At 53.9% G+C, this 24864-nt stretch overlaps 3 long non-coding RNA genes across 12 annotated transcripts; all 3 read right to left on the bottom strand.

The window, feature by feature from the left end:
• Positions 1-203: 203 nt before the first annotated feature.
• On the bottom strand, positions 204-5408 carry LOC139827114 (uncharacterized). 3 transcript variants are annotated; one of them, XR_011737311.1, is made up of 5 exons: positions 5113-5408; positions 3791-3898; positions 3395-3534; positions 1124-1199; positions 204-215 (listed from the first exon to the last, which is right to left on the bottom strand). It is a non-coding gene; the product is annotated as an uncharacterized lncRNA (long non-coding RNA). The 3 variants fall into 3 exon arrangements; XR_011737312.1 differs by having other exon boundaries at positions 3791-3863; XR_011737313.1 differs by lacking the exon at positions 3791-3898 and having other exon boundaries at positions 5113-5405.
• A 703-nt stretch (positions 5409-6111) lies between these two features.
• Positions 6112-16483, bottom strand: LOC136097245 (uncharacterized). 6 transcript variants are annotated; one of them, XR_011737118.1, is made up of 9 exons: positions 16222-16483; positions 14476-14669; positions 13695-13806; positions 12373-12480; positions 11977-12116; positions 9701-9776; positions 8644-8791; positions 6922-8268; positions 6112-6838 (listed from the first exon to the last, which is right to left on the bottom strand). It is a non-coding gene; the product is annotated as an uncharacterized lncRNA (long non-coding RNA). The 6 variants fall into 6 exon arrangements; XR_011737119.1 differs by having other exon boundaries at positions 6112-7059; positions 7474-8268; XR_011737120.1 differs by having other exon boundaries at positions 6112-7059; positions 7540-8268.
• Positions 16484-18895: 2412 nt separating this feature from the next.
• LOC136110778 (uncharacterized) lies at positions 18896-23902 on the bottom strand. 3 transcript variants are annotated; one of them, XR_011737115.1, is made up of 5 exons: positions 23843-23902; positions 21592-22376; positions 20190-21422; positions 19907-20087; positions 18896-19571 (listed from the first exon to the last, which is right to left on the bottom strand). It is a non-coding gene; the product is annotated as an uncharacterized lncRNA (long non-coding RNA). The 3 variants fall into 3 exon arrangements; XR_010652675.2 differs by lacking the exon at positions 23843-23902 and having other exon boundaries at positions 20190-20292; positions 21269-21422; positions 21592-22630; XR_011737114.1 differs by lacking the exon at positions 23843-23902 and having other exon boundaries at positions 21592-22630.
• Between the last annotated feature and the right edge of the window lie 962 nt (positions 23903-24864).

Below are 24864 nucleotides of genomic sequence, written 5' to 3'. Positions count from 1 at the left end.
TTGGAGGTAAAGGTTTAGCTTCCATTACCTGCTGGGCAGTCGTCACTGCATGCCCAGGTTCACGTACCCCTTGCTTTATGCAAAGCTGCTTCCATCAGCGACCCAGGAGTCTTCAGCATCCTCCAGCGGCTGGTCCTTTCAATCCGCTCCGCCGGAGCGAACAGCTTCTGCTGTTTCCAAGCAATCGTGGGCCACCGACTGCAAAAACGGATCCACTGAGGAAAGAAGCCGGATCGACAATGTTAGTGGTAGAAATATTTACATCTTTAAACCTTCTAAGGAGCCATCGAGGCAGGGATGTCGTTTTTACACAAATGGGGACGGACACTGACACACGGATACCTGGCCGCGAGCCCTGCGGGGCGAACAGCGCCTCTGCCCCCGGCCGTGCGCTGCAGTACCCGAGTTTCGCCACAGGGCGGCAGCACTGAGGCGCGCTGCGGCACGGCATTGGGGCGCCCGGGTGCAGCACCGCGCTTTGCCCACAGGACGGCAGCACTGACACCGCCGCGGCAGCCCGGGCCGAGCGGTTGTGCCGCGTTTCGCGGGAATCCCGCAGAAAAATAAACAAAAAACAAACACAACAAAACAAAAACGCACACAGAGAGCCGCGGCACGAAAGCCACGCGTACAGGACACAGAACCCGCTGGGCCTCACCCCGAGCTCCCACCGAAGCGGCGCCCCACTCGCCACACCACCAAGCCTGCAACCGCACCTTAGCTCTGGTTTTATGCATCCCCCCCCACAGCGGAAAAAACCCTCCTATCTTGCATTGCTCTTTGGCATTACAACTGCACAGGTGTGAACTCATCAAAGTAAAGCAGCCATCTCACAGACACACACTCAGAACTCGACTAGGCTGGGGTTTCTCTTTGTGTTACACAAACGGACTCTCACTCCTCTAAGGAAACAAATTCATTCTTAAGCATAGCCTCTCCCTGGGGGAAAAAAATGCCCACTCCGAGCTCCCAAACACTAGGGAGCTGTGGGGAAACCAGTGAAAGCCAAAACCAACAGCAGCAACGTCAAGTGGAATTTGGCTTAAATTCTGATCATGCACTTAAAAGCCTCTCTCTGTCCTACCAATGGCTGGTCATTCTTTGGAAGGACAAACTTTCTTACCTGAACATCCTAAATTGAAGACTCCACGGAACAGAACGGAGATTGAGCCACAGGACAACGGTGCCATTGATTTACACTAATGGGGAAAAAAACACCCTAGAAGTCAAACCCAAATTTACTTATTACTTCCCATCACATTTCATCCCTTACATTTCAACTGGCAGCAAGGTGTTCAAAAATTAACTATGCCCATGCCACTTACCACTTAGATTAAACTCTACATATAAATCTTAAAGGCTATTTCCAGCGTGCCCATAAATTCATGTGAACAAAGACAAGGGCAACGCTCGACCCTAAGGAGGGAAAGAGGCGGCTGTTCCTCTATGGCAGATCAAACTTCCTTCTTTTACCTGCAACACGTGGAACTGCCGCGGGACCCGTTCGCCAACGGGGTGTGCGTTCTTAACTAAAACTGGTCGCCAGCTTCTCCGCAGAGGCACTGAATTTGCCTCTTCTTTTTTTTTTTTTTTTTTTTTTCCCCACGTGGGGAAAAAAAAAAAAAAAAAACCACAAAAAACACACACCAAAAAAAGACAAAGGAATGATCTCTTCCACGCCGTTTCTCTAAACCGTCAAGTCATTAGAAAATTGCACATGTCTTCTCCAAGCAGAATGAGCCTGTGATTCCATACAAAAGGAGGGCAAGGAGCAGGTCAGCTTGTCAGAGAAAGATAGGGACAGGGAGCAAGACAAGGTGACACAGAGAGAGGGAGAGAGAGGCAAAAGGGACGGAGAGGCAGGGCAAGGGGAAGGAGAGGCCAAAATGAGCGCTCCGCAGCCTCCCCTCCCTCGCCTCGACCCCCGTTTCCCCGTTAACTCCCGGTGCCCGCCCCGAGACACCACGGACGCGCTTGCCAGGGAGGCAGCTGTTCAAACAGGATTGAGTCGGTGCGCTCTGATTGGCTGCTTTTCACCCCAGCGCGCCGTCCTCCTATTGGATGCTCCTTCCCGCGCTCCGCGCCCAGGTGCCCGCCACAGGGTCAGACCTGACTGAGGACTGCGCAATTTGGGCATGCGCAGTACTGAGACCTCAACGCCCGCCCCTCTGGCAATCTGATTGGCTGCCTGCGCACATCAATTGCCATTCTCCCCGCCTATCAGCGCTCCGCCCCTCCAGCCCTCCCGAGCGATCTGATTGGCCCGCTCTGCATCCTCACTCGCCTTCTCGCCACCCTGCCGGGACCCCCACGCCCTTTGCCCGCGCGGCTTCCAACAGCCGCCTTTAAAAGGAAACAACAAACCGCGCTCCTTTGCTTTACACTGAGGAAAGAAGCCGGATCGACAATGTTAGTGGTAGCAACATTTACATCTTTAAACGTTCTAAGGAGCCATCGAGGGAGGGATGGCGTTTTTACACAAATGGGGACGGACACTGACACGCAGATACCTGGCCGCGAGCCCTGCGGGGCGAACAGCGCCTCTGCCCCCTGGACGTGCGCTGCAGTACCCGAGTTTCGCCACAGGGCGGCAGCACTGAGGCGCGCTGCGGCACGGCATTGGGGCGCCCGGGTGCAGCACCGCGCTTTGCGCACAGGCTTTCCTTCCTTGTCCAATTTATACAATGGCCTCTGCTCACAAGATTTCATCAAGGTTGCTCTATTCACATTATCACCAGGTGGTTCCTCAATCTCTTTCCTGTGAGCTAAAATACACCCTAACGGGCTCTTTTTCAGAATACCGCTACTACGCCGTCCTCCCATTATGCGTCACACGGAACGACACGGCTCATCTTGTAACAAATACGAGCAAATAACTATTAACACCTACAGCAGTACTCCACAGATAATACTCAAACCTACCCACGACACACCGCCCTCACAAGTTGTACTCCAAGTTTATCCCACCGTCTCCAAAACAAAACAATTCCGGTACCCAGCTCAAATCTCTCTAACACTCAGCACCGCAATTAGGACACTCTGCAACACAGATGGCTCCACAACGCTCACACTCCTTGCAAGTTAAAGCCACAGCAGCTCCTGCTGTAGTTTTCGGTGTTCAAGTGCATAGTCAGAACCAAGGCACATCCAAGAATTAAACCCAACTACGGTACACTTCACGGCTACATACAGAGCCAGCTTTGCACCACAACGGAGCACGGGAACAACCAACACCAAAAGCTGGCCGCACAAACAACTCCACAGCAACTACTGTATACCTCTAAGGTGCTCGCAACCCCGTCCACGCTATCCTGCCGAAATTCCGTACCACGACTTACGGACAGTTCGCGAGCACGTGACCGGTCCCAAATTTCAGAGAAGAAAGACTTCTCACCAGAGGTCCTCGTCCGTCCCCGCGGCGATCCGACCGAGACGAGGAGTCTCTCCAGAGACATCCCCGGGGTGCGCCAAGAGAGTCCTCGGCTCCACGGGCCCTGCGGCCGGACAGAGCGGGTCCTCCGGCTGGCTCACCGCCTGAAACGGGGAAAGAAACGGGACGGCAGAGTCAGCAGCACTGCTAAGCCACGTTCTTTATTTCATTTGACGATGTTAGTTATAATTGTTTAGTTTCTCGCTGACAATACATCTGTTAATTATTAGTCAAATATAAACTAAGCTCTCAGCTTCTAAACAACGTGTTACTTAACCTTCCATCTCCCTCTTGTCGTGCAGAAGGATCTAAAAGGTGAAAAATATCCCCTCATCGTGCAGGCGGTCAGAAAGCATTTACCTCATGTCAACTGGTTAATGACGGGTACACCTTCTATAACTTCATCGCAGTATACGTTAACTTGGCAGCTTCTCTTCAAAAGCGAGAAGAGAAAAAAGGGACAGGGCTCTGAAAAAACAAGGCAGAGATCAAAGCAGCGGGGGGGACAGAGGAAAAGAGGCCAGAAGAGCACCAGGAACAGGGCACAGAAAGAAACAAATCGGCGCGGCGGCAGCGGCGCGGAGACGGAGGAAAAAAACCCGGCACGGTCAACGGGACAGAGAGGAACGCGACCACGGGCAGGGAGCGGGACACGGGGACACGGCGAGGAACCACGGGACGCGGAGGGATACCAAAAAGTCGGCAAAAAAGACTCTCTAACGCTGTTCTGAAAGTGTTAAACGGCGGGCAATTTCAATACAGCGCACCGCACGCTCAGAGGATGGCCCCTGTATTTGAGCGTACGTGTGATTCACGCTTCTTGGTATTCTTTACATACACCTATTGCATATTCATTTGCTTCTACCGCTTAGTTAGTGCATTAAACAGAAGTTCTTTCCATAACCCCACCCTTCGCTGGCAGTCCATCTCTGGTATGCCAGTGTCCATCAAGGGTCTCCAGCGGTCCCTGGTGCCCCTGGAGCCCGGTGCCCCCTGCCCCGGTGTCGGCTCCTCGACCTCATGTCTTGAGCACGCCCGCTGTCATTTTGTGCTGCTACTCAAGTAGCTCCTTCTCCATTTAGTGGAACGTCCCATTTTCCCAGCCTGCGAGCCAAGGACATCCCGCTTTGCCCCACCTCCAGTCCCTACAGAGCTAGTGTTTCTCTGTTAGGTTTCTGTTCCGTTAGGCCTGGTCTTGCTGCCTTATGCCAAGGGCTTTCTACAAGATTTTTGTTCCTCCTATCAACGGGAAGCAAGAGAGAGGGCAACAGGCAAAAACGATGGCAGAGCGAGAGACCGCGGGGAACACAGGGGCTTGGAGGAAGAAAGAGAGGAATGAGGAGCCCCGCGGAGAGACGGAGGACAGGAAAAAAGAAAATAAAAAGAGAGAAAAAAAACGGGGCGGGGGGCAGCACAAAGGCTCAGAACGCGAACGAGGACGGGAACAGCGCCGTACGGAATGAAGAAAGCCGGCAACGCCGAGCACGACAAAGGCACAGAGAGAGAGACGGCGAAGGGAGGGAGGAAGGAAAGAGACAGAGCAGCACATACAGACACAGAGAGGAAACTAATGGCAGGGAAAAGAACGGGCCAGAGAAAGCGTGGGGAAAAAGGAGACGGAGGGGCAGGGAGGCACCAGGACACACAAGCCGGGGACGAGGCCCCGAGGGCCAGGGACTCACAGCGGCTCTCGCTTTCGGTGGCTGCCAGGAGGCTTCTAACAGCTCAGACGCTCCCGTCTCCTTCTCTCCTCCCTTCCTCTCCGGTAACTCGGGGCGCTCGGCCGTCCTCAGCCTAGGAGAACACGGTGGGGTGTCAGGGCTCCTACGAGACGAGGCTTCGGGGACATGGAGCCTCGCTGGCTCGCTCGCCAGGCAGCCGTCCCGCTCCAGGATACGCGCACGGACCCTGCCGCGCACGTTGGCCCCCGGCCCGCCGCACGCCGCGCAGAGGGAGCCTTCGCCACCCGGAGAGAGGGGCTCGCTCTCTTGCCTGCCGCAGGAAGCGGACGTCGGGCCCACAGCCCCGCATTGCTTCAGGATCTTTCCAGATCTACAGATTCTGACATATTTACAATTACATAGGTTTAGACGGAGATATCTATTTGCACTTATTAAAAAAATACGTACACGGGTATGAGTGAATACATAGAGATGATATTTAATATCCGTTTAGATTATGTAACGCACAGTCATTACAGGTAGCTCTACCTACTCACACTTTTCTCTATTTTAAATTGCTTTCTATATAATTTTTTCTCATTTTCGAGTCCTTCATTTTTTAATTTACATATAGACAAGATATTGGTATTTTTAAAACCATCAACAGGAATTTTTTACATTCTAAAAATCCTTTATATAATAGAGTAGAAAAGGGCGTTGATATAAAAGCATTTGATATACACGTGAATGCCATCCTGCAATATATAAATACCAAGGACAGATTTCTCTGTTTGCAATTCCCACACTCGTGTTTACAGGTCGAACACGTGTTCTCCTCCCCCGGGAATTTTCAGGCACGTTTGGACTGTGACCCCCTCTTTTCAGGGGGACTCCCTTTTGACCCCCGCATCCCCCACCCGCATCGCCGGCCCCTGCTCACGCTGGGGCGCCACAAGTGACACCGTCACGCGACACGAGGGAAACGGCCCCGACAGGCAGCTCATTGTGTCATTTGCTCTCATTGTGTCATTTACACGTGCACGTACCACAACCCCCAAAAAGCAGGGGGGGGCTCCCCTAGGAAAACAAAGCGGGGGCAGCGCCCCAAACAGCCGCAGCCCCCGGCCCACAGGCCGGCAGCCGCCCCCCGGCACGGGAATGCTCCTGGCCAACCTGAGAAGGGAGCTGCTGTGAGTGCCACCCAATAGCCATACCCCTCTTTTCTAGGCAGCTTGGAGAACCCTATTTGCCAGTGTTGTCCTGGGACATTTCCCTCGTCCAATTGTTCTTATTTATACCCTGTATACAGTATTAAGATGATGGTTTTCTAGACACATTTCACATTGCTGGGTCACTCCTTCGCGAACAGTTTATAAATTCACTCTTACCTTTTCACCTAATCGTAACAGAGCGCATCAGCTCCTTGCGCTGCGAGGTACCACTGCTCTCCCGTCACCAGTGACAGCTTCTTTGGACCCTAATTCTAATTCGGCTATAAATCTCCTATTAATTTCTTATCCTCTTTGTTGCGGTTTCCTGATGTTGGCTGGAGGAGACAGCCACCTGGGATCAGAGATGCGGCTTTTGTATCGGTCTCTGTCCTTTCGGTGGCTGGTTTCACACTGGCATCTGCTAACTTATTTCCAGTTTCCTGATCAGTGTTTCCCTTCTGAGGCCCTTTGCAACGCACGATGGTAACTTTTCCAGCAACAGCACAGCTTCCAACAACTGGAGTATCATGTTTAATCTGTTTAAAAAGCATGCAATTGAAGAAGCGAACGTATGCTTGCCTGTTTGAGTGAGCGTTCCTTAAACAGCTTCTCTACGTACGTCGCCGGATATCTTTGCTGCAGGTTTCGCTGCATCGTTCATCCGTTCGAGCAGAAGCTGACCGTTTCAACTGCAGTCATCATCATAGCCGTCACTTCGATTCTGGCCATCGCAATCACGTGTCCTTCTGCCGTCATGCTGCACGTACAAGAAGAGAAACATTTCAGGGTGATCCTCGGCTACGGCAACGAAACCCGCCCCGTATACTGGCGCCGAGAGGACCGGCCTGACCCAGGAATGAGAAAGATCTACACAACAGTTCTCTTTGCGAACATCTATCTGGCTCCCCTGTCGCTCACTGTTATCATGTACGCCAGGATAAGCATTGCTCTCTTCAACACTGCGATGCCCACGGTGGGAAAGCACAGCCAGGAGCGATGGCACAGCACGTCAAAGAAGAAACAAAGAGTAATCAAAATGCTCATTATTGTGGTTTTGCTTTTCACCCTCTCCTGGCTTCCCTTGTGGACTCTGATGATGCTTTCTGACTATGTCAACCTTTCAGATGTCCAGTTGCACTTCTTTCACATTTATATCTATCCCTTTGCTCACCGGCTGGCCTTTTTCAATAGCAGCGTCAACCCCATCATCTCCGGTTTCTTTAACGAAAACTCTCACCGGGGCTTTCAGGCCGCCTTTCAACTTCAGCTCTGCTCCCGGGAGGTGGCTCACAGGGACACCTGTTCTCAGCAAGGCCACAGCAATGTCATTTTGTCAGCTGGCAACCCCCAGACACCCCAGGATCAAGCTTCTCAAAACGCTAAGGGAAAAGGGAAGACAGTTAGGAAAGGAAATTGGGTGAATAACCAGCAAGATTTGACAATGGAGGCTCTAGAAGAGACCTGCAATGACGGGATTAAGTGAAACATGCTATGCACTACCAAAACGATGTAAGCCTAGCAGAGTTGGTTTGTTGTGTTGTGAAACTCACGCTCTGTCAGCCCCTTGACAGTGTTTCTTTTTTGAAGGAGATACACAACTTGCCCAGTATCTGAATGTGTGATGTGAGCACAAAGCCAAATTCATCCTCCTGTGTTAGCAGCTTGAAGAAGGTGCAACCGCCCTGCAGTCAGTGATGACCCACTCTGCTCCCGAACTGGGCTGGAGCAGAGACGTGGCTAAGACGGGCGAGCGTAGGGAGGAGACTCAGCCCAGCAGGTACCACACGGAACGTGAAACTCCGGGCAGCGCACCTTCGTTTCAAGGGAGGAACACACACACAGAGCACAAAGGACGTTACTCTACCTGAGACACACACTGTCCTTAGCAGCTGCACAGCAACGTTGTCTCTGTGATTTGGAGTTCTGGTGGCAAATGATGGAGCTCCGTACGTCGCACCTTTCAAACCTGCACACAGAAAGACGCTTCACCCCACAGATGACACCAGAAACTAGGAAGCCTCCAAAAAGAATTTACAACCCCACAGCCAAACCAGTTACACTCACCCCCACAACCAATCCTGCTCTACACACATCTCCTTCTCCTTCAGACACCCTTCAACAGCCAGATCCACAGTCATCTCCCAATGGGTCATTCACTGCACTAAACGCAGCAGGGCGGGGGAGAGGGGGGGGGGAACTAAAGGAAATTTAAAAAAAACCCTCCCTGACTGTGTTTTTTTCAGTGGCATTTCTTGGCGTTATTTTTGTCGGGCGTTGGAGGTAAAGGTTTAGCTTCCATTACCTGCTGGGCAGTCGTCACTGCATGCCCAGGTTCACGTACCCCTTGCTTTATGCAAAGCTGCTTCCATCAGCGACCCAGGAGTCTTCAGCATCCTCCAGCGGCTGGTCCTTTCAATCCGCTCCGCCGGAGCGAACAGCTTCTGCTGTTTCCAAGCAATCGTGGGCCACCGACTGCAAAAACGGATCCACTGAGGAAAGAAGCCGGATCGACAATGTTAGTGGTAGAAATATTTACATCTTTAAACCTTCTAAGGAGCCATCGAGGCAGGGATGTCGTTTTTACACAAATGGGGACGGACACTGACACACAGATACCTGGCCGCGAGCCCTGCGGGGCGAACAGCGCCTCTGCCCCCGGCCGTGCGCTGCAGTACCCGAGTTTCGCCACAGGGCGGCAGCACTGAGGCGCGCTGCGGCACGGCATTGGGGCGCCCGGGTGCAGCACCGCGCTTTGCCCACAGGACGGCAGCACTGAGACCGCCGCGGCAGCCCGGGCCGAGCGGTTGTGCCGCGTTTCGCGGGAATCCCGCAGAAAAATAAACAAAAAACAAACACAACAAAACAAAAAACGCACACAGAGAGCCGCGGCACGAAAGCCACGCGTACAGGACACAGAACCCGCTGGGCCTCACCCCGAGCTCCCACCGAAGCGGCGCCCCACTCGCCACACCACCAAGCCTGCAACTGCACCTTAGCTCTGGTTTTCTGCATCCCCCCCCACAGCGGAAAAAACCCTCCTATCTTACATTGCTCTTTGGCATTACAACTGCACAGGTGTGAACTCATCAAAGTAAAGCAGCCATCTCACAGACACACACTCAGAACTCGACTAGGCTGGGGTTTCTCTTTGTGTTACACAAACGGACTCTCACTCCTCTAAGGAAACAAATTCATTCTTAAGCATAGCCTCTCCCTGGGGGAAAAAAATGCCCACTCCGAGCTCCCAAACACTAGGGAGCTGTGGGGAAACCAGTGAAAGCCAAAACCAACAGCAGCAACGTCAAGTGGAATTTGGCTTAAATTCTGATCATGCACTTAAAAGCCTCTCTCTGTCCTACCAATGGCTGGTCATTCTTTGGAAGGACAAACTTTCTTACCTGAACATCCTAAATTGAAGACTCCACGGAACAGAACGGAGATTGAGCCACAGGACAACGGTGCCATTGATTTACACTAATGGGGAAAAAAACACCCTAGAAGTCAAACCCAAATTTACTTATTACTTCCCATCACATTTCATCCCTTACATTTCAACTGGCAGCAAGGTGTTCAAAAATTAACTATGCCCATGCCACTTACCACTTAGATTAAACTCTACATATAAATCTTAAAGGCTATTTCCAGCGTGCCCATAAATTCATGTGAACAAAGACAAGGGCAACGCTCGACCCTAAGGAGGGAAAGAGGCGGCTGTTCCTCTATGGCAGATCAAACTTCCTTCTTTTACCTGCAACACGTGGAACTGCCGCGGGACCCGTTCGCCAACGGGGTGTGCGTTCTTAACTAAAACTGGTCGCCAGCTTCTCTGCAGAGGCACTGAATTTGCCTCTTCTTTTTTTTTTTTTTTTTTTTTCCCCACGTGGGGAAAAAACAAAAAAAAAAAAAAACAACAACACAAAAAACACACACCAAAAAAAGACAAAGGAATGATCTCTTCCACGCCGTTTCTCTAAACCGTCAAGTCATTAGAAAATTGCACATGTCTTCTCCAAGCAGAATGAGCCTGTGATTCCATACAAAAGGAGGGCAAGGAGCAGGTCAGCTTGTCAGAGACAGATAGGGACAGGAAGCAAGACAAGGTGACACGGAGAGAGGGAGAGAGAGGCAAAAGGGACGGAGAGGCAGGGCAAGGGGAAGAAGAGGCCAAAATGAGCGCTCCGCAGCCTCCCCTCCCTCGCCTCGACCCCCGTTTCCCCGTTAACTCCCGGTGCCCGCCCCGAGACACCACGGACGCGTTTGCCAGAGGCAGCTGTTCAAACGGGATTGAGTCGGTGCGCTCTGATTGGCTGCTTTTCACCCCAGCGCGCCGTCCTCCTATTGGATGCTCCTTCCCGCGCTCCGCGCCCAGGTGCCCGCCTCAGGGTCGGACCTGACTGAGGACTGCGCAATTTGGGCATGCGCAGTACTGAGGCCTCAACGCCCGTCCCTCTGGCAATCTCATTGGCTGCCTGCGCACATCAATTGCCATTCTCCCCGCCTATCAGCGCTCCGCCCCTCCAGCCCTCCCGAGCGATCTGATTGGCCCGCTCTGCATCCTCACTCGCCTTCTCGCCACCCTGCCGGGACCCCCACGCCCTTTGCCCGCGCGGCTTCCAACAGCCGCGTTTAAAACGAAACAACAAACCGCGCTCCTTTGCTTTACACTGAGGAAAGAAGCCGGATCGACAATGTTAGTGGTAGCAACATTTACATCTTTAAACGTTCTAAGGAGCCACCGAGGGAGGGATGGCGTTTTTACACAAATGGGGACGGACACTGACACGCAGATACCTGGCTGCGAGCCCTGCGGGGCGAACAGCGCCTCTGCCCCCGGCCGTGCGCTGCAGTACCCGAGTTTCGCCACAGGGCGGCAGCACTGAGGCGCGCTGCGGCACGGCATTGGGGCGCCCGGGTGCAGCACCGCGCTTTGCGCACAGGCTTTCCTTCCTTGTCCAATTTATACAATGGCCTCTGCTCACAAGATTTCATCAAGGTTGCTCTATTCACATTATCACCAGGTGGTTCCTCAATCTCTTTCCTGTGAGCTAAAATACACCCTAACGGGCTCTTTTTCAGAATACCGCTACTACGCCGTCCTCCCATTATGCGTCACACGGAACGACACGGCTCATCTTGTAACAAATACGAGCAAATAACTATTAACACCTACAGCAGTACTCCACAGATAATACTCAAACCTACCCACGACACACCGCCCTCACAAGTTGTACTCCAAGTTTATCCCACCGTCTCCAAAACAAAACAATTCCGGTACCCAGCTCAAATCTCTCTAACACTCAGCACCGCAATTAGGACACTCTGCAACACAGATGGCTCCACAACGCTCACACTCCTTGCAAGTTAAAGCCACAGCAGCTCCTGCTGTAGTTTTTGGTGTTCAAGTGCATAGTCAGAACCAAGGCACATCCAAGAATTAAACCGAACTACGGTACTCTTCACAGCTACATACAGAGCCAGCTTTGCACCACAATGGAGCACGGGAACAACCAACACCAAAAGCTGGCCGCACAAACAACTCCACAGCAACTACTGTATACCTCTAAGGTGCTCGCAACCCCGTCCACGCTATCCTGCCGAAATTCCGTACCACGACTTACGGACAGTTCGCGAGCACGTGACCGGTCCCAAATTTCAGAGAAGAAAGACTTCTCACCAGAGGTCCTCGTCCGCCCCCGCGGCGATCCGACCGAGACGAGGAGTCTCTCCAGAGACATCCCCGGGGTGCGCCAAGAGAGTCCTCGGCTCCACGGGCCCTGCGGCCGGACAGAGCGGGTCCTCCGGCTGGCTCACCGGCTGAAACGGGGAAAGAAACGGGACGGCACAGTCAGCAGCACTGCTAAGCCACGTTCTTTATTTCATTTGACGATATTAGTTATAATTGTTTAGTTTCTCGCTGACAATACATCTGTTAATTATTAGTCAAATATAAACTAAGCTCTCAGCTTCTAAACAATGTGTTACTTAACCTTCCATCTCCCTCTTGTCGTGCAGAAGGATCTAAAAGGTGAAAAATATCCCCTCATCGTGCAGGCGGTCAGAAAGCATTTACCTCATGTCAACTGGTTAATGACGGGTACACCTTCTATAACTTCATCGCAGTATACGTTAACTTGGCAGCTTCTCTTCAAAAGCGAGAAGAGAAAAAAGGGACAGGGCTCTGAAAAAACAAGGCAGACATCAAAGCAGCGGCGGGGACAGAGGAAAAGAGGCCGGAAGAGCACCAGGAACAGGGCACAGAAAGAAACAAATCGGCGCGGCGGCAGCGGCGCGGAGACGGAGGAAAAAAACCCGGCATGGTCAACGGGACAGAGAGGAACGCGACCACGGGCAGGGAGCGGGACACGGGGACACGGCGAGGAACCACGGGACGCGGAGAGATACCAAAAAGTCGGCAAAAAAGACTCTCTAACGCTGTTCTGAAAGCGTTAAACGGCGGGCAATTTCAATACAGCACACCGCACGCTCAGAGGTCCGCCCCTGTAATTGAGCGTACGTGTGATTCACGCTTCTTGGTATTCTTTACATACACCTATTGCATATTCATTTGCTTCTACCGCTTAGTTAGTGCATTAAACAGAAGTTCTTTCCATAACCCCACCCTTCGCTGGCAGTCCATCTCTGGTATGCCAGTGTCCATCAAGGGTCTCCAGCGGTCCCCGGTGCCCCTGCAGCCCGGTGCCCCCTGCCCCGGTGTCGGCTCCTCGACCTCATGTCTTGAGCACGCCCGCTGTCATTTTGTGCTGCTACTCAAGTAGCTCCTTCTCCATTTAGTGGAACGTCCCGTTTTCCCAGCCTGCGAGCCAAGGACATCCCGCTTTGCCCCACCTCCAGTCCCTACAGAGCTAGTGTTTCTCTGTTAGGTTTCTGTTCCGTTAGGCCTGGTCTTGCTGCCTTATGCCAAGGGCTTTCTACAAGATTTTTGTTCCTCCTATCAACGGGAAGCAAGAGAGAGGGCAACAGGCAAAAACGATGGCAGAGCGAGAGACCGCGGGGAACACAGGGGCTTGGAGGAAGAAAGAGAGGAATGAGGAGCCCTGCGGAGAGACGGAGGACAGGAAAAAAGAAAATAAAAAGAGAGAAAAAAAACGGGGCGGGGGGCAGCACAAAGGCTCAGAACGCGAACGAGGACGGGAACAGTGCCGTACGGAATGAAGAAAGCCGGCAACGCCGAGCACGACAAAGGCACAGAGAGAGAGACGGCGAAGGGAGGGAGGAAGGAAAGAGACAGAGCAGCACATACAGACACAGAGAGGAAACTAATGGCAGGGAAAAGAACGGGCCAGAGATAGCGTGGGGAAAAAGGAGACGGAGGGGCAGGGAGGCACCAGGACACACAAGCCGGGGACGAGGCCCCGAGGGCCAGGGACTCACAGCGGCTCTCGCTTTCGGTGGCTGCCAGGAGGCTTCTAACAGCTCAGACGCTCCCGTCTCCTTCTCTCCTCCCTTCCTCTCCGGTAACTCGGGGCGCTCGGCCGTCCTCAGCCTAGGAGAACACGGTGGGGTGTCAGGGCTCCTACGAGACGAGGCTTCGGGGACACGGAGCCTCGCTGGCTCGCTCGCCAGGCAGCCGTCCCGCTCCAGGATACGCGCACGGACCCTGCCGCGCACGTTGGCCCCTGGCCCGCCGCACGCCGCGCAGAGGGAGCCTTCGCCACCCGGAGAGAGGGGCTCGCTCTCTCGCCCGCCGCAGGAAGCGGACGTTGGGCCGACGGCCCCGCATTTCTTCCTCTTTACTACTCCCCAACCTCTCTGGCTCCAGCAGCAGCAGCCCCCGCCCACGCACGGGACGTGCTCCCCCGTCCCTTCTCCCGCCACGCTGCCAGACGAGCCTCGCCAGCCCGAGGCGGGCGCAGCCAACGGCATCCCCCGGGCTGGGAGTGAACGGCCACATCCTCAGCGCGGCCTCTGGGAGAGGGAGAGAAGAAGCAGCGGCCGTTAGCACCGTAGCTCATCCCTGCCCCAGCCTGCTCCTTCCGCAGGGGCCACCGGAGAGGTGCCGAGGGCCGGCTTGCCGCCTTCACGACGGGGCTTGGGAGCGGCCCAGGAACACGGGACGGGCTCGCAGGAGCTGCCAGAGCTGGGGGCGGCTGCACGGGGCAAGCGAGACCGCGGGAGGAGGCTCGGGGGGAGCTCTGGCAAGCTGGGGACGCACCCGGCATCTGCCCCCGGCCGGCTGTCGCCTCCTGCTCCTCTGCCACACGCTGGGGACGGAGGACGGCGCCGCGTCTCCCACCCGGGCGCTGCTCCCCAGGTTCCATTCCCCACCTGGGCTGGGGGGTCTGCTGAGCATCGGGCGTTCACAGCTCCCCCTCAGAAACACAGTAATTCCAAATTAGAGTTCAGCCTCTGAAAACAATAGAGCAGGAGAAAGCAGAGGAATTAGTCAGAAGAAGGGACAGGAGAGCAGCTGAGCTAACGAAGGATTCGAGGGAAACGGGCCACCCCAAAACACAAGGCATCGTCTAAAAACCAGAGCAACTGCAGCAACGCCAGACAGCATTAAGACAAACTGACACCGTTTAGGACACGCTCAGCATAAAAGCAAACACATCCACCGGTGCAGGAAAGCATCTCGCCCCTTCCCCACAGCACCGCCACAGGACACAGCCCTGTGAGGCCACAGGATGGGCTCGTACTGAAACGGAGAAATAAGCTTGACAGCAGAGTAAATTACACCGTTAAGCAGGCAATGTTTCTTTCATCTGCACTGAGGAGCTCTGGGGGTCGTCCTCTGTAAGTGCTCCCACGACTGGATGCTCTTGCATTGCTTATAATCACACAGTTGCTACATATTAATTACAATTGTTTTAAATTTTGAACATACAATATATCTAGCCTAAGAAATAATTGATAAAGTTAGTTATAAATGTTTAGTTTCTCACTGACAACACATCTATTACTTAAATATAAACTAAGCTCTCAGCTTCTAAACAATGTGTTATTAAATCTTCTATCTCCCTCTTGTCATGCAGAAGGATCTAAAAGGTGAAAAATATCCCCTCATCGTGCAGGCGGTCAGAAAGCATTTACCCCACGTGAACCGGTTAATGAAGGGTACATCTTCTATAACTTCATCGCAGTATACATTAACTTGGTAGCTTCTCTTGAATTCACTCCTTTTCAATATACTTGCAAACTCTTTGGCAGTATAAATCTATGAAATATTATCTCGTGTTGTGGTACAGCACAATTATTTGTTACCCACTAGCAGTACCAAACAGAACACTGTAGCGTAATGTAAGTAAAAATGACTAGCATCAAAATCAGAGTCCTAAGATCAATGCTGACAGAACTGCGAAGCCGCAGCTCCTGCCGGTTCTGACGTTGGTTTCTGGCACTTCTGACCGCTTCGGGTCAAACGGCGCCTCTTCCCCCGGCCGTGCGCTGCAGTACCCGAGTTTCGCCACAGGGCGGAAGCACTGAGACCGCCGCGGCAGCCCCGGGCGAGCGGTCGTGCCGCGTTTCGCGGGAACCCCGCAAAATAAACCCCAGAAAACAAACGCAACAAAACAAAAACGCACACAGAGAGCCGCGGAACGAAAGCCGCGCGTACAGGACACAGACCCCGCCGGGCCTCGCCCCGAGCTCCCGCCGAAGCGGCGCCCGACCCGCCACGCCACCGAGCCTGCAACCGCGCCTTACCTCTGGTTTGAAACGTCTCCCCGCGACTAACGGGGGCTGCGCCGCTCCCGGACGGACTGCTGTACCGGAGGGACACACGGCTCCAGACCGCAAGCCTTCGCCGCACCTGCCCTCGGGGTCACACACCTCCCACCGGCTTCGCCAGCTCGGCCGTAAGGGCAGCGGGGAAACTGAACCGAACGCCTCCTCACCGCGCCGGCCCATCCCACTCCCCCTGTTCCAACGGCACGGTCACCCTCACCGCGGCCGCATTCACCTGCCGCCTCTTTCGCCGCTCCATTCCCCTCGCACTCTCCCACCGTCCTGCCGGGCTCCGCGGCCACCGACACCCGCCGCGCCCCGGAGACCTCCGCGGCGGGAGGCCCCCGGCTGTCGCCTCCTTCCCCTCTGCCTTTCTGCCGCCTCCGGGGACCTCAAGAAGGGCTGCCCTGAGCCGCCTGCCTCCAGGTTCCCGGGCGCCGGTTGCAGCAACCGCTCCGCAGCCGCCCCGACCCTCGTTCCCGTTAATTCCCGGTACCCACCCCGAGACACCACGGACCCGCTCGCCAGGACCCGCGCTGATTGGCTGCTTTCCACCCCACCACGCTGTCCTCCTATTGGATGCTCCGTCCGGCGCCCAGAAGCCCGCAACGCCCGCCCCTCCGGCAAAATGATAGCCTGCCTAGGCACGTCAATCACCATTTTCTCCGCCTATCAGAGCTCGCAGTGAGGGCATGCGCAGTAGGGAGAGAGCAGCACCCGCCCCTTTCCGCAACATGATTGGCTGCCGAAGACAAGTCAATCACCATTCTCTTGGCCCATCAGTACTCGCAGTTTGCTCATGCGCAGTACGGAGCGTCCGACACCCGCCCCTCCGGCAATCTGATTGGCGGAAAGAATGGCAATTGACGTGCCTTGGTAGCCTATCAACGCTCCCCCCCCCCCCCAGCCCTCCCGCGCCATCTGATTGGCCCGCTCTGCACACCCGTCTGCTCTCCGCCCTGCCGGGACCCCCACGCCCTTTGCCCGCGCGGCTTCCAGCAGCCGCGTTTGAAAGGAAAAAACAAACCGCGCTCCTTTGCTTTACGCTGACAAGGGGGGCGGGTGGTCACCTACCCTTAAATTCATTGTGAACAGAGAGAGCCCTAAGGAGCTCCGGCCGGCAGGTTTCTCTCCCGTGTGCCCGGGACCGAGGAGACGCCGACGCCTTCTGCCGCCGCCTCGCCCGTTCCCCTCGCAGCGGGGCCGCCCCGGGAAAGCCGGGAGCCTCTTTTTTTTCCCGGCGGCTCGTCCGACCGCTGCCCCCCCCTTTCTGACGGGCACGACTTCGGTCGCAGCGGCAGCGTCCCCGTCTTACCCCCGGCACGGGCACCGGGCGCCGCTCCCCAGCTGCAGTTCCGGGCTGTGGCCACCAGACGGCAGCACCGAGCGCGGTCACGCAGCGCCCCCGGGCCCCGCAGCGCGGGCGCTTTTTCTTGACCCGTGGGCAGCCTGAGCTCCCCGAACGCGCTTTCCCAGAGCCGCGCACATGGCAGACACACTGATAAAAGATAATAGCCCGACATTGCTAAAATGTGTTTTTTTTTTTTCCTAAAGATGCCTTCTGTCCTAATAAAATACATTGCCTCTCCCTGTGCCCCGTGTCTTGTCTGCAGCAGTAACTCGGCTCGCCCGCAGCTGTGGCAGCTCTGCTGCTGCTACAGGGTCGGTTCCAGCCCTTACCCTCGGCTGAGCAGCAGCCGGGCAGGCGCTGCTGCTCTGGGCGCTGCGCATCCTTCAGGAACGGTTCTCAAACGATCCTGTGCAACGATGTCCAGAGCCAGGACCCCGCGGCGGGGGGACAGGAGCACACGGCCGGGCCCGTCCCGGCTCGGGGCTGTTTCCGCAGTCGCTGTGAGTTCCTCCGTGAGCTGGAACCAACCTCCCCATGCCCCGGCCCGGCCCTTTGTCCCCGGCTTTCCCAGGGCAGCGCAGCGGGCTGGGTCACACCAACTGTTCTCTGCTGGCACCACCCAGCCGGGTCACCTGTGTCTGCGGTTGTGGGGACACCCCACGGGCTCCCTGCAAACGGACATCACAGCACTGAGAGGGGGCGTTCAGGAGCCCCTGCGCTTTTGGGTTGGTTTGTTTGGGGTTTTTTTCCTTTTGTTGTTTTGATCGTTAGCTTCTTGTTGCTGGTTGGTTTGTTTTTAAGCTGTTACTCTATATAGCTCATCCATGGTGCTTATAGAGCATGGGTAAATCTACCCTGCTTCCTCACAGGAGACAACCATCTCGCTTTACAACAGGTGATTGAATCTGCTATAGAAAAGTTCAACCACCTCCTGTACAGCAAAGGATAAAAGAAAGTATGGATTTTTGTTGCATCTAATCCATAATACAAGTACCAATTAACAATACATTAGCAGTGGGTTCCTTCAAATATTCACAGTGAAGGTAGTTCCTGGCACGATCGTATTAGCGTTCTTACTATTTTACGGGAGAAACACAGGGCACAGCTGATTTTGCCCACGTGCAGCGCAGTGATCACACGGGTGCGGTGTACCGGGTGGAAGGCCCTAGAAAAGGAAAATCAGCCTCCGTGTGCAGGGCCAAAACAGAAATCCTTTTCAAACTGTGCCATTTTAAAAAGCTACCAGGGGTATAAAGCAGAAAAAAGAGCAGTGAATGTGTATAATGACACAATTAGATGGTTTTCCAGTTTCATGATGTGCTCTTTTACTAACAGTGTCTGCTGGAGTGGATACCCTGGACACCAACAAGCGGGTCCTGGTGCTGTGCCCATGGCGATTCATCCACTGTGGCCGTGGGTGTCAGGCCCTGATACAATAGACACAAAACCTTGGGAGGGAGGTGATCACAGTAGAACGCTTAAAGATAATGAGCTAGCAGACTTGATTTAATCTTTATTTAAAAATACACATGGCTGCTGTCTTTTCTACAGTTTAGGTAGGACGGGCTCCAATATCTCTATGAATTACAATACATGACAAAAATTAAAGGGGGAAAGCTTTATTTTTACAATGGTAAATACAGTCTAAATAGTAATTTGGGAAACAGATAAAGGGATGTAGCAAATGAGGCACAGATGATCCTGTTTTATCTCAGAAGGCTTTGGCGTATTTACAGCTTTAGGCACAGCGTGTCCAATCCCGTATAAAATGCACTGTCCATACCAATTCAGCCTGTCCCCCGATATAAGGACATTAGGATGCCACCCTGGATTCACCAAGGGACAATCCTGATCTAATGTTCTCTGTGTATTGTACACCAATATCTGTTCGTCAACAAACCTTTTACTGGTTTCAATTTCTTTCTCTGATTATCCTTTTTCAAATACAATGCATATGTAACATTTTGTATTGTGTAATATGCATTATATAATAGACAATATATGATTTAAAACATATCTCATTATATATTACATGCAGTGCATTACTATACTACACATCTCGGGTATACCCACATATTAACATGCAGCATGTTAATATTATTTACAGTGGCCACCATTAATTACAATATTCCCTGGTTGCTGTTCCCCAGGGAGTCAAACGATCCTTTTCCAGTATCACAAAACACAGCCCGGGGGGGATTTCTTCCGAATCGCTCCTGTCCATTGTCCACTACCTATTTCACAATCACAATAACAGACAATTGGTGAACCATAAGTATTGGACTACAAAATCACCCAAAACACAAGTAACAACAACAACAAATCACTAAAGACACAAACAATCATACAATTGCTAAGGCACAAACCGCAAAATCACTAAAGGTACCTTTATCAAATTACTGTTCCCTCGTTTTTCTCTTTTATTTATTGTTTTCTCATTTTCCTCTTTAATTTTTTTTTTTATTTTTAAGTTACCCAATTTACCAAAACGCGCAGACTCAACGCGCTGGTGTCGCCCACGTCTCGTGCAGGCAGTGTGCAAACAAACCAGACAATGAAAGTGCCTTACCTCATTGATGGGGTTTTACCCACATCCTGAGCTGGCCCGAGGATCCGTGATCCCTTCCGGGAATTCCCCGGTGCCGGCATAAGGTCCCAGAGATCCTGAGGTCCACGGGAGGTCAGGCAGATTATCCCATCCTCGTCGCCAGAAAACGATACCGAAAAGTCGGCAAACAGACTCTCTAACACTGCTTTGAAAGTGTTAAAAAGCAGGCACTTTTATTACTGGGCACTCGGGGGATCGCTCCTCTAACCGAGCGTGTGTTACGCTTTCCTCTGGGTTTACATACCCTGGAACTCCTGAAACAGCAAAACACGCCAACCACTGTTTACAGACGTCCCGTGCTCTTTCACCAGTGCGTGCAGCCGCAACGAGAAATCTGGAATGAGCGTCTACAGAAACACGTACGTATTTACTCAATTCAGAACAACGCGTTACATCAGCTGGCCGTACTTCATTGGCAGTATTCCCTCCTGGATTAACGCCCTCTTTGGATGGCACGGGTGCCGACTCCTGGCAATCAGGGCAGGACATAAGAACGCTCCTGGCCTGATCCGTTGTAATTTGAAATTGTCATTTTAACCACTTTGCATTCTGGTGAAAGAGTTTATCCGATAATTTAGCTTGCTCCAAGGCTTTAGGCACAGTAAGCGGCACAGCTCGTGCATCGGCCCTCCTATTGCCTTCCACAAGAGGTCCTGGAAGGGCAGCACGAGAGCGGATGTGCATTGCATAAAAACCATGATGTCTATGATTTATTAGAAACCATAGCATTCTCAATCCAGCCATCAAAAGAGGATTATACTCTTCCTTAAGAAAAGAAGCTTCCAGGCGGTTAAGTATGCCAGCTGCACAATATGAGTCAGTTACAACATTCAAAGGCTCATTACAGAACACTCAAAAGCGATCCTAACAGCTGTCAGCTCAAGAACTTGTTTGACCCCTGGTCTCCTTTTTCTACCTTGTGTTTGCAACACTGGGTATCTGAGTTTAGCCACATAATTACAACTTTACGTGAGTGACCAGAGGCATCAGTAAATTCAGTCCCGTCGCTTACTGGTCGTTGCTGACAGCAGCACTTGCCATACAACGGTAAATTACCAATTTCAGCCCACAGTTTATGTTGAGGGTAATAAACTGATATGTTCCCTGCGTATGTTGCCAATGCAATCTGGAAATTCACATCTTCAGTTAATTACCATTGTAACTTCACCTTTGTTGTAGGAACAAATACACCTTCAGGTCTATCCAATACATAGCATATAAACATTCCCTGCCTTTGATTCTTGGTTTTGAATATATTTCTTTTATTATCCAAACTGTTTTCATTAGCGTGTGAGCTAGAAAAACCCATACTGCCCCAATCACCTTTCTCCTTCCTTGAGCTCTCCTGACCTGTGGTTCCACCACCCGTGTCTTCTTTCTGGGTCCCTCTTGACTCACAGGTACACTCCAACCCTCCTTCTCGATCACTCTTCTTCACAGGTTCGCCTCCTTCCTTTTCCTTTGCACGCTGCTCCACCTGAAGAGAAACACAGGGAGGACTGAGCTACACCAGCCCAAGGGCACTACAGTCAGACGGGGGCTGACACCTCCCCACACCCCACAGCGAGCCCACCTTGCCCTGGCCCCGGCCCCTCGCACAGGCCTTAGAGATATCATAGCTCAGTACAAATCCCCACGGTCCTCACCTGCTGTTTGGTGCTTGCGGAGGGTCACGCTCGCTGTGCCCCAGGGCACTGGCCCTGCACGGCCCTGCCTGGCAGCGGGAGTGTCTGGAGCTGCCGCTGGCTGGTTCTCCAGCTTTAGGGTCACCCGCAGAAGCCCGCTCTCCTCAGCTCTGCACACCCATCCAGTTGCACCGCCCAGGCAAAGTCAGCTTCACCCTCTGCCGTACACCTCACCTGCAAACAACCAACTCTTCAACTGACAACTGTCCAAAACCCACCGACAAACTCTTCACATCTCAGCCTTTTGCTTGTAACTGCTGCCTCTAGTGCATCTCACAGACAAGCCTTCAAAATCCCCTCATCCTGCAATAACACTCCAGCACTGATCACCTGCGGGAACAAGTGCCACAATACCATGCAAACACCAACCAGTTCTGGCACGGAAATACCACTTTCTCCTCAGGATTCCACCCTACACCAACTGCTGACAAACACACGCTGTCCTCACCAAAGCCAAACGCTGCAACAACCAGCGACAACTCAAATTTGCGTGGGTGGCGCAAAATTGCAGGGGTGAGCTAACGCAGAGCTGGGCTTGAAAGCTGCAGAGTGTACACCCTGTTGTTTAACGTGGCGAGTCACTCCCATTCTGCCTTCTCCCTGAGAGAAGCGCATGAGCAGAGGCTGCTTCAAGGCACGATGGGAACAGTTCAGTTCTCCGGGTCTCGGAGGGCGAGAGTAATAAATGTGGTCTGTGTCGTGGCGCAGGAACTTCCCATCCACTTGCTTCTCCATTCAGTCTGGTGCTGCAAGAGAGGACTAACAACCTCATCATCCCTGTCCCCTAACCTGCAGGAATCCTAGGAGGCCTGATATAAGTTTTGCTCGTCTCCCTGTCTTTGCTGGAATACTTTACTGCAGAAATTTCTGTCATCAACATTCTCTTAACCGATCTGATGTGTTCATAGTTCCTAGCCCAGCATCCTTTCCTCAAAGTACCTCAGCATTTCCCTTTGAAACCACACCTTAGTGCCATCCCGTCCCAGAGCTACCTCAGCATTTCCCACTGCAGCCTCTGCGATGCCATCTCCTCCCTGAGGTACCTCAGCCTTTACCACCAAAACCTCTCTCCCTTCCGTCCTCTCCTTTAAGTCCCTCACCCTTGCCCGCCAAAGCCTCCCCCGATGTCACCCCCTCCCTGAGGTACCTCAGCCTTTCCCATCAAAGCCTCCCCCGATATCATCCCCTCCCTGAGGTACCTCAGCCTTTCCTGTCAAAGCCTCCCCCGATATCATCCCCTCCCCGAGGTACCTCAGCCTTTCTTGTCAAAGCCTCCCCCGATATCATCCCCTCCCTGAGGTACCTCAGCCTTTCCTGTCAAAGCCTCCCCCGATATCATCCCCTCCCCGAGGTACCTCAGCCTTTCCTGTCAAAGCCTCCCCCGATATCATCCCCTCCCCGAGGTACCTCACCCTTTCCTGTCAAAGCCTCCCCCGATATCATCCCCTCCCTGAGGTACCTCAGCCTTTCCTGTCAAAGCCTCCCCCGATATCATCCCCTCCCCGAGGTACCTCAGCCTTTCCCGTCAAAGCCTCCCCCGATATCATCCCCTCCCTGAGGTACCTCAGCCTTTCCCGTCAAAGCCTCCCCCGATATCATCCCCTCCCCGAGGCACCTCAGCCTTTCCCGTCAAAGCCTCCCCCGATATCATCCCCTCCCCGAGGTACCTCAGCCTTTCCCGTCAAAGCCTCCCCCGATATCATCCCCTCCCTGAGGTACCTCAGCCTTTCTGTCAAAGCCTCCCCCGATATCATCCCCTCCCCGAGGTACCTCAGCTTTTCCCGCCCAAGCTCCTTCCGCGCCGTCCCGCCCTCAGGCTCCTCCGCCGCTCCCGCCGCTCCCTCCGTTCCCGGCCCCTCCCGCCTCTCGCTCCCCACCCCGGCGCCCCCGGCCCCGCCTGTGCCGCTCCCTACCCGCTGCTGCCCCCTCCCGCTCGCTTTCCTCCCTCTGTCCTGTGTCACTACGGGGGCTCCTCGCTCCGCCCCACGGCCCCGCCCGAGCCCCGCGCAGCGCTCAGCCCGGGGCTCCCTTCCCTCGCAGCCGCCCGCGTGTTTCCCCCTCGCCCCGGCCTGGGGCCGCGCTGTTGCGGCTGGCTGCCCCTCGCCTTCCTCCTTCCGAAACCAGCCCGTCTGTCACCCTCCAGCCTCCCCCCTCAGCCGGTCCCGGGCCGGCCCCGTCCGGCCTCCCCGCTGTCCGCCCGCCCCTCGCTCACCGCCGGCCCCGCCGTTCCTCGCGCGCTGCTCCAGCCGCCGCACCGCCGGCACGCGCTCCGCGGCCCGCGCACTTACGCAGCGTGTCCCCGCCCATCCCGCGCAGGAGCCAATCCCGTCCGCGTCCGCCACCGGACTGCGCCCCCCCCCCCAACCCCGCCTCCGCGCCCGGCACTGGTCCCCCCCGCCCCACGCCTCCCGTCCCGGAGCCACCGGCGGCCGCAGAGCGGCGCTGTCCGCCCGCAGGGCGGGGCCGGGAGCTCTCAGGCTGCGCCTGCCCGGGACCGAGGGCTCTGCCGCCTGCCCGGGACGGCCCGGGACCGAGGGCTCTGCCGCCTGCCCGGGACGGCCCGGGACCGAGGGCTCTGCCGCCTGCCCGGGACGGCCCGGGACCGAGGGCTCTGCCGCCTGCCCGGGACGGCCCGGGACCGAGGGCTCCGCCGCTGCAGCCCGTTTCGTGCCGTTTGCGCCCCCCAGGTTACACGGCTGCAGCCTTCCTGCTGGTTTAGCTCACACACCTTTCTTCTTTCTAACTGCACAGCAGTTCACACTCACAAAAGTTCGTGCTGGTTGGCATAAGAGTATCTGCATAAGAATTTACAAACATTACAAAGATATACCACAGACCACAGCTCTCTAAGCTTTCAAGTTAAAGTTCCATGTTTAAATAAAACAGACAATACCAGTAGAGCTGTGTACCTCTGTTGTCTTTGTTCAGAAAGAAGTGACAACACCAGAAAACACATTGACAGCCAGTGCTTTGAACAGTGAAGGTGGGATCTACAAAAGTCTGATTAAACTAAACAGCCTCAGGTCTTTATCAAGCTGCAGATCTGCCAGGAATGCTGAAATGCAAGAGTTTACTCCTGCAATATTCCACGATGGAACAGCCACTTCATATCAAATATAATCTCAAAGTTCCAAACCAGTACATTAAAAAGCTACCAGTAAGTATTAGAAGACCACTGCAAGATCTTATTGCTTTTTGAGTTAAATAATAATTTTTCAATAAACCAAAACCCAA

The sequence above is a fragment of the Patagioenas fasciata genome, chromosome 1 (assembly GCF_037038585.1).
Source record: "Patagioenas fasciata isolate bPatFas1 chromosome 1, bPatFas1.hap1, whole genome shotgun sequence".
Taxonomy (NCBI): Eukaryota; Metazoa; Chordata; class Aves; order Columbiformes; family Columbidae; genus Patagioenas; species Patagioenas fasciata.
This window is presented reverse-complemented; position numbering and strand designations above follow the sequence as displayed.